Below are 10,087 nucleotides of genomic sequence, written 5' to 3' on the forward strand. Positions count from 1 at the left end.
CCAATCCTTCTCTCTTTGCAGGAATTTCTCTGTTTCCAAACCATTTTTTTCTTTCCCCAAAAGAGGAAAACAAAAATCCTCTTTGCATGAACTTAATTGCCACCTCCAGACACAACTTTTCTGTACCTTTTCTCAGCCAAGGATCTGCAACAAACAGGCCATACATACTCCCACCATTCTTTACCATCTCCTCTCCCTTAATCCTGAAAATCATGACTCTCGCACCCTCACCTCTCCACTGAAACTGCCCTGGGAGACCTCTGCTCCCCTCGCCAACTGAAGTCAATGTCTTCCCTCGGATCCCCATCACCGCTGGACATTCTGTATAGCAATTAGACGTGTTGTCTCAGAGACACAGAGAACAAATGTATGGACACCAAACGGGGATTCATCAGAGGTGGGATTAAGAGATTAGGATGTATATACACTACTGAAACTATGTGTAAAATAGATAACTAATGAGAACCTACTGTATAGCACAAGGAACCCCACTGCGTGCTCTGTGGTGACCTAAATGGGAAGGAAATCCAAAAAGGAGGGGATATATATATGTGTGTGTGTGTATAGCTGATTTATTTTATTATACTGCAGAAACTAACAACATGGTAAAGCAACTGCAATTAAAAAAAAATCTTTTTTTGTTAAATGAAAAAAATAAAGAAATGTTTCCTCAGAATTGTCTTTCCTTCAGTGTCAGTGATCCCTTAGGGATATGGCTCTCTAACCCACAGAGCTACCCTGCCATAGTGCATCTCACGCCTTATCAGAAAGTGCTGGGGGCCTAGTAAAGGCAGATAGCTGGGCCCCACACCCGGAGTTTTGGACTCAGTACATCTAGATGGGATCCAGAATTTACCTGTCAAGCAAGCTTCCAGGTGATGCTGGTATATTCAGTACAGGAACCATTCCTTAAGAACCACTTCTCCAACAGTTGTCAACCCAGGATTTTCTTTACAATTGCCCAGGACTGAGGCACTTTGAAAAGTAAGATGACTGGTCCTGACCCTGGACAGTTACAGGGAGACTGTCTGGGTTGGAGTCTGAGCTGTCTCTGTGATTCTGACGTGCATGATTCTATGATCAGCAGCCTCTGCGTCTGCCTCCTGCCCCAGCTCTGCTTTGTCATGCCAGCCTCCACAGTGACCACCTGTCAGGCTCAGTCCCCTAGATCTTTGCCCTTAAGCTTGGTGAGAAATTAGGAGACCTGTCCTAATGAGGTGGCTCTAGGGAAAGAGACTAGGGCAGCTTTGAGAGAGATATGCGATCCAAAAATAACTCTTCTTAATGACCACCTGGACACTGTGTGGACACTGGAAAAGACAAATAATTCACTTATTTAGTAGTAAGTATAGAAATAGTATTTGCAACCTTTTTCAAATCCTGAGAAGACCACAGTCCTTATCCCCCCTGGCCCCAACAGTTTTACATGAATATTACGCCAAAACTTCTGTCCACCAGATGGAACATAGTTTACTCATCTACTCTGGGATCAGAAGGCAGAACTCCCCTTGGTACCTTGCCAAAAAAGTAATCAGGCCTATTTGGAAACAAGATTTTGTTTTTGTTTTGTTTCACATTCTTGGAAGTTTTGCTTTTTTTCCCTGATAAATCCAAACATCAATAATAATACCACACTTGCTATTCACATTTCTGGGCCTGCTTTCTTTTTCTCTACACACGTTCACACAGAGCTTTCCTCTTCCTTTTCTTTTACTGTTTTTTCCCTTTTTGCCTTCAAACTAGTTATGTGTTCTAGGAATGCAAGATGGGTCAATATGAAAACATCTATCTGTAAAATTCATTGCAACAACAAATTAAATATGGAGGCAGTGAAAAGGCATTTGATAAATTTCAGCAGTCACAACTATTGCTGAAATAAACAAAAATGCTTCAGGCATGATAAAGACTATTATCAAAGCCTAAGATCAAACACGATATTAAATGTAAAATAGTAAGTAAGCTCACTGAAGCCAGAAAGAAAAAAGAGATGCCTTCCAGCGTCATTTGTATGCAACATTGTCTTGGTGATTCTAGCTAATGCAATAATAAAAGAAAATAAAACGAGTGGCATAAATTTGGAAATGAAAAGAGCAAACTATATTTATAGATTAACCATATGCCTAGAACACTCAAGAAAATATAGTCATTTTTTAAAAAGCTATTAGAATTAAAGGGCAAACTTGGGTTCTTTTTAAGATTAGTAAATACACAAAAGTGAAAAATTGCCTTTATACTAACAGAAGTCATTTAGAAGAAAAAGAATTTTTTAAATTCCATTAATGGTCACATGAGAAACTTTAAACTCCTAAGGAATCTACATGAAAAATAGGAAAAGGTCTATGTGAAGAAGGAAATGAAATGTGGGTTGCAGTTTCCTACTCCAGGGGATCTTCCGGGCCCAGGGATCCAACTTGCATCTCTTATGTCTCCTGCACTGGCCGCCAGTTTCTTTACCACTAGTGCCTTGTGGCTCAGCCGGTAAAGAATCTGACTGCAATATGGGAGACCTGGGTTCCATCCCCGGGTTGGGAAGATTCCTTGGAGAAGGGAAAGGCTACCTGCTCCAGTATTCTGGCCTGGAGAATTCCATGGACTATATAGTCCATGGGGTCACAAAGAGTTGGACACGAGTGAACAACTTTCACACATATAGTGCCAGCTGGAAAGCCCTATACATATACATACATCCCTTCTTTTTTAGAAATCTTTCCCATTTAATCACCACAGAGCACTGAGTTCCCTGTGCTATAGAGTAAGCTCTCATTAGTTATCTGCCAGCCAATGCAGGAGACACAAGGGACGCAGGTTCAGTCCCTGGGTCAGGGAGATCCCCTGAAGTAAGAAGTGGCAACCCACTCCAGCACTCTTGCTGGGAAATTCCAGGAACTGACGAGGAACCTGACAAGCTACTGTCTATGGGGCCACAAAGGGTTGGACGTGACTGAGCAAATGGGCACACAGTATGTTCTCAATAGTTATATACTTTATACACAGTATCAGTAGTGTATATATGTCGATCCCAGTCTCCCAGTTCATCCCACCCCCGTTTTCCCACTCTGTGGCTGTTTAGTCACTAAGTTGACTCTGACTCTTTGTGACCCCATGGACTGCAGCCGGGCTCCTCTGTCCCCCACTGTCTCCCAGAGTTTGCTCAGATTCTTGTCCATTGAGTCAGTGATGCTGTCTAACCATCTCAGGCTCTGCTGCCCCTTCTCTTTCTGCCCTCAAACTTTCCCAGCATCAGGATCTTTCCCAATGAGTCAGCTCTTGGCATCAGGTGGCCAAAGTATTGGAGTTTCAGCTTCAGCATCAGTCCTTCCAATGAATATGCAGGGTTGGTTTCCTTTAGGATTTATTGATTTGATCTCCTTGCAGTCCAAGGGACCAAGAGTGTTCTCCAGCACCACAGTTTGAAAACATCAATTCTTAGCCATTCAGCCTTTTTATGGTCCAACTCTCACATCTGTCCATGACTAAATGCAAAAGGCCAATAGACATGAAAAGCTGACCAATCTCACAAGCAGCACAGGCTAGCACAAATTAAAGGGCAATTAAAATGTAAATATCCTACACCTCTCTTTTGTAGTAATTTAAGTCCTTAACATGATTAAATGTGGAAGATCTTGGGAAAGATGGCGGAGGAATAGGACGGGAAGATCACGTTCTCCCTCACAAATTCCTCAAAATAACATTTCAACGCCTAGCAAACTCCACAAAACAACTTCTGTAGGCTGGCAGAGGACATCAGGCAACCAGAAAAGCAGACCATTGTCTTCAAAACAGGTAGGAAAAAATATAAAAGACGAAAAAGGAGACAAAGGAGGTGGGGAGGGAGCTCCGTCCCGGGAAGGGAAGCCCGTCCCGGGAAGGGAATTTTAAGAAGAGAGGTTTCCAAACACCAGGAAACACTCTCCCTGCCGAGTCTGTGGAGAGCCTTGGAAACACAGAGGGCAACATAACAGGAAGGAAAAATAGATAAATAATTAAAACCAAGAGATTACAAGCCCACCAGTAACTCCCCCAGCGGAAAAGCAGCACAGACGCCTGCATCCGCCATTGGGAAGTGGGGGCAGGGCAGGGACGCGCGGGAGGCGCGGGCTGCAGAGCTTTGTAAGAATCGGGCAGGAACGCCCCACGCGCAACCAGAACGATCTAACTTGGGCTAGCAAACCAGACTGTGGGATAGCTACCACGCGAAAAGCTCGAACATAAGACACCGCCAGGACTGAGCACAGAACAAAGGACGGAGCGGAAAAAGCCGGCTGCAGACCATTCCCCGCCGGGGACAGGCAGCCAGAGCCGTAAGGACTGGAAAGGGGCAATTGCAGACCCGGAGAGACTTTACTTACCTAACTGCAAGCAAGCTCCTTTGCTAAGACTTCTGGGGGTGCTGGACAGTCACAATCTGCCTCACGGGGTGCGCCAGCGGTCCACCCAGAAAGCTGAGCGGCAGCGGCGGAAAAGGTGACAAGCCGCGGCGATCGCGCTCGCCAAACTCCTGAGCTACTCGGACCTGGGAAGGGCACAAAGCGCAGTCCCAGCCGCATTTGTGCCTCTGAGGGCTGCCTGAGGGCCGAACCTGAGCGGCTTGGACCGGGGAAGTGCACGCAGCCTAGGGCCGGCCCCAGACGGTTCCCGGCTGAGCATCGTAGAGCCGGAGCGGTTTGTGCGCCGCGAGAAAGGACAGGTCAAGCGGGGCAGAGATACTGTGTACACACGACAGTGCTATTTGTTTGCAGCATCCCCCCTCCCCACAGCGCGACTGAACTAGTGAGCCTAAAAACCAGCAAACAGAAGAAGTTAAACAGAGGAAACCACCTTGGAAGTGAGCCCACACGGCCCATAACATCAGAGAAGAGCCAGATATATTTTTAATTTTTTAATATTTTTAAAATCATTCTTTTTTTTTTTGCCTTTTGCTTTTTTTTTTCTTTTTTTCCGAGCTTTTTTTTAATTGTTAAGTCTTCTATTTCTCCTCTAATTTTTATTTCTATAACCTAGTATTACTATTTAAAAAAAAAAAAGACTTTTTTTTTTTTAAGGCAAACACCATATATACTCTTTGGATGGTTGTTGGTGTTTTGTTTTGTTTTTTTTGTTTGTTTGTTTGTTTTTTAATAATTCTTTTTTTTCCTTTCTTCCTTTTTCCTTCTGCTTTTCTTTAATATTGTATCTTTGAAAATCCAACCTCTACTCCAGATTTTTAATCTTTGTTGTCAATTTTGTACATTTAAAAACCCAAACTTCACTACCCAAGTTTACCTGAGAGCGAGATTACTGGCTTGTCCACTCTCTCCTCCTCTGGCCTCTCCTTTTTCTCCACCAGGTGGCCTCTGTCTCTTTTCTCCCCCATCTCTTCTCTATCCAACTCTGTGAATCTCTGTGTGTTCCAGACGGTAGAGAGCACCTAAGGAACTGGTTACTGGCAGGATTTGTCTCTCTCCTACTCATTCCTCTCTCTTATCCTCCTGGTCACCTCTGTCTACTTCCTCCCTCTCCTCTTCCCCGTATAACTCTATAAATACCTCTGAGCAGTCCAGACTATAGAGCGCACATAAGGAAGTGACTACTGGCTAGCTTGCTCTCTCCTCTCTTGATCTCACCGCATCTCATTCCAGTTACCTCTAACTACCCCCTCCATCTTCTCTTCTCCTTGTAACTCAGTGAACCTCTCTGAGTGTCCCTCAAGGTGGAGAAACTTTTCATCTTTAACCTAGATGTTTTATCATCGGTGCTATATAGATGGAAAAGTCTAGAGGCTACTGTAAAAATAAAACTGAAAACCAGAAGCAGGAAGCTTAAACCCAAAGCCTGAAAACATTAGAGAACTCTTGAATTCAGGGAACATTAAGCAATAGGAGCTCATCAAATGCCTTCATACCTACACTGAAACCAAGCTCCACCCAAGGGCCAACAAGTCCCAAAACAAGACATACCACGCAAATTCTCCAGCAACACAGGAACACTCCCCTGAGCCTCAATATACAGGCAGCTCAAAATTATCCCAAAACCTTTGATGTCTCATAACCCATTACGGATCACTCCACTGCACTCCAGAGAGAAGAAACCCAGCTCCACCCACCAAAACTCCAACACAAGCCTCCCTAACCAGGAAACCTTGACAAGCCACTGATAGAACCCCACCCAAAGTGAGGAAGCTCCATAATAAAGAGAACTCCACAAATTACCAGAATATAAAAAGGCCACCCCAAACGCAGCAATATAACCAAGATGAAGAGACAGAGGAATACTCAGCAGGTAAAGGAACAGGAGAGTTGCCCACCAAACCAAACAAAAGAGGAAGAAGTAGGGAATCTACCAGAGAAGGAATTCCGAATATTGATAGTGAAAATGATCCAAAATCTTGAAATCAAAATGGAAACACAGATAAATAGCCTAGAGACAAGGATTGAGAAGATGCAAGAAAGGTTTAACAAGGACCTAGAAGAAATAAAAAAGAGTCAAAATATAATGAATAACACAATAAATGAGATCAGAAACACTCTGGAGGCAACAAATAGTAGAATAACGGAGGCAGAAGATAGGATTAGTGAAATAGAAGATAGAATGGTAGAAATAAATGAATCAGAGAGGAAACAAGAAAAATGAATTAAAAGAAACGAGGACAATCTCAGAGACCTCCAGGACAATATGAAACACTCCAACATTCGAATTATAGGAGTCCCAGAAGAAGAAGACAGAAAGAAAGATCATGAGAAAATCCTTGAGGAGATAATAGTTGAAAACTTCCCTAAAATGGGGAAGGAAATAATCACCCAAGTCCAAGAAACACAGAGAGTCCCAAATAGGATAAACCCAAGGCAAAACACCCCAAGACACATATTAATCAAATTAACAAAGATCAAACACAAAGAACAAATATTAAAAGCAGCAAGGGAAAAACAACAAATAACACACAAGGGGATTCCCATAAGGATAACAGCTGATCTGTCAATAGAAACTCTTCAGGCCAGGAGGGAATGGCAAGACATACTTAAAGTGATGAAAGACAATAACCTACAGCCCAGATTACTGTACCCAGCAAGGATCTCATTCAAATACGAAGGAGAAATCAAAAGCTTTACAGACAAGCAAAAGCTGAGAGAATTCAGCACCACCAAACCAGCTCTCCAACAAATTCTAAAGGATATCCTCTAGACAGGAAACACGAAAAGGGTGTATAAACCCGAACCCAAAACAATAAAGTAAATGGCAACGGGATCATACTTATCAATAATTACCTTAAACGTAAATGGGTTGAACGCCCCAACCAAAAGACAAAGACTGGCCGAATGGATACAAAAACAAGACCCCTCTATATGCTGCTTACAAGAGACCCACCTCAAAACAAGGGACACATACAGACTGAAAGTGAAGGGCTGGAAAAAGATATACCACGCGAATAGAGACCAAAAGAAAGCAGGAGTGGCAATACTCATATCTGATGAAATAGACTTTAAAACAAAGGCTGTGAAAAGAGACAAAGAAGGCCACTACATAATGATCAAAGGAACAATCCAAGAAGAAGATATAACAATTATAAATATATATGCACCCAATATAGGAGCACCACAATATGTAAGACAAATGCTAACAAGTATGAAAGGGGAAATCAACAATAACACAATAATAGTGGGAGACTTTAATACCCCACTCACACCTATGGACAGATCAACTAAACAGAAAATTAACAAAGAAACGCAAACTTTAAATGATACATTAGATCAGTTAGACCTAATTGATATCTATAGGACATTTCACCCCAAAACAACGAATTTCACCTTTTTTTCAAGTGCTCATGGAACCTTCTCCAGGATAGATCACATCCTGGGCCATAAATCTAAACTTGATAAATTCAAAAAAATCGAAATCATTCCAAGCATCTTTTCTGACCATAATGCATTAAGATTAGATCTCAATTACAGGAGAAAAACTATTAAAAATTCCAACATATGGAGGTTGAACAACACACTTCTGAATAACCAACAAATCACAGAAGAAATCAAAAAAGAAATCAAAATATGCATAGAAACGAATGAAAATGAAAACACAACAACCCAAAACCTGTGGGACACTATAAAAGCAGTGCTAAGAGGAAAGTTCATAGCAATACAGGCATACCTCAAGAAGCAAGAAAAAAGTCAAATAAACAACCTAACTCTACAACTGAAGCAACTAGAAAAAGAAGAGTTGGAGAACCCCAGAGTTAGTAGAAGGAAAGAAATCTTAAAAATTAGGGCAGAAATAAATGCAAAAGAAACAAAAGACACCATAGCAAAAATCAACAAAGCCAAAAGTTGGTTCTTTGAAAGGATAAATAAAATTGACAAACCATTAGCCAGACTCATCAAGAAGCAAAGAGAGAAAAATCAAATCAATAAAATTAGAAATGAAAATGGAGAGATCACAACAGACAACACAGAAATACAAAGGATCATAAGAGACTACTATCAGCAGTTGTATGCCAATAAAATGGACAACATGGAAGAAATGGACAAATTCTTAGAAAAGTACAATTTTCCAAAACTGAACCAGGAAGAAATAGAAAACCTTAACAGACCCATCACAAGCACGGAAATTGATACTGTAATCAGAAATCTTCCAGCAAACAAAAGCCCAGGTCCAGATGGCTTCACAGCTGAATTCTACCAAAAATTTCGAGAAGAGCTAACACCTATCCTACTCAAACTCTTCCAGAAAATTGCAGAGGAAGGTAAACTTCCAAACTCATTCTATGAGGCCACCATCACCCTAATACCAAAACCTGACAAAGATGTCACAAAAAAAGAAAACTACAGGCCAATATCTCTGATGAACATAGATGCAAAAATCCTCAACAAAATTCTAGCAATCAGAATCCAACAACACATTAAAAAGATCATACACCATGACCAAGTGGGCTTTATCCCAGGGATGCAAGGATTCTTCAATATCCACAAATCAATCAATGTAATTCACCACATTAACAAATTGAAAAATAAAAACCATATGATTATCTCAATAGATGCAGAGAAGGCCTTTGACAAAATTCAACATCCATTTATGATAAAAACTCTCCAGAAAGCAGGAATAGAAGGAACATACCTCAACATAATAAAAGCTATCTATGACAAACCCACAGCAAACATTATCCTCAATGGTGAAAAATTGAAAGCATTTCCCCTAAAGTCAGGAACAAGACAAGGGTGTCCACTTTCACCGCTACTATTCAACATAGTTCTGGAAGTTTTGGCCACAGCAATCAGAGCAGGAAAAGAAATAAAAGGAATCCAAATTGGAAAAGAAGAAGTAAAACTCTCACTGTTTGCAGATGACATGATCCTCTACATGGAAAACCCTAAAGACTCCACCAGAAAATTACTAGAGCTCATCAATGAATATAGTAAAGTTGCAGGATATAAAATCAACACACAGAAATCCCTTGCATTCCTATACACGAATAATGAGAAAGTAGAAAAAGAAATTAAGGAAACAATTCCATTCACCATTGCAACGAAAAGAATAAAATACTTAGGAATATATCTACCTAAAGAAACTAAAGACCTATATATAGAAAACTATAAAACACTGATGAAAGAAATCAAAGAGGACACTAATAGATGGAGAAATATACCATGTTCATGGATTGGAAGAATCAATATAGTGAAAATGAGTATACTACCCAAAGCAATTTACAAATTCAATGCAATCCCTATCAAGCTACCAGCCACATTTTTCACAGAACTAGAACAAATAATTTCAAGATTTGTATGGAAATACAAAAAACCTCGAATAGCCAAAGCAATCTTGAGAAAGAAGAATGGAACTGGAGGAATCAACTTGCCTGACTTCAGGCTCTACTACAAAGCCACAGTCATCAAGACAGTATGGTACTGGCACAAAGACAGACATATAGATCAATGGAACAAAATAGAAAGCCCAGAGATAAATCCACACACATATGGACACCTTATCTTTGACAAAGGAGGCAAGAATATACAATGGAGTAAAGACAATCTCTTTAACAAGTGGTGCTGGGAAAACTGGTCAACCACTTGTAAAAGAATGAAACTAGATCACTTCCTAACACCGCACACAAAAATAAACT

This window comes from Ovis canadensis, chromosome 11 (assembly GCF_042477335.2).
Source record: "Ovis canadensis isolate MfBH-ARS-UI-01 breed Bighorn chromosome 11, ARS-UI_OviCan_v2, whole genome shotgun sequence".
Lineage (NCBI taxonomy): Eukaryota > Metazoa > Chordata > Mammalia > Artiodactyla > Bovidae > Ovis > Ovis canadensis.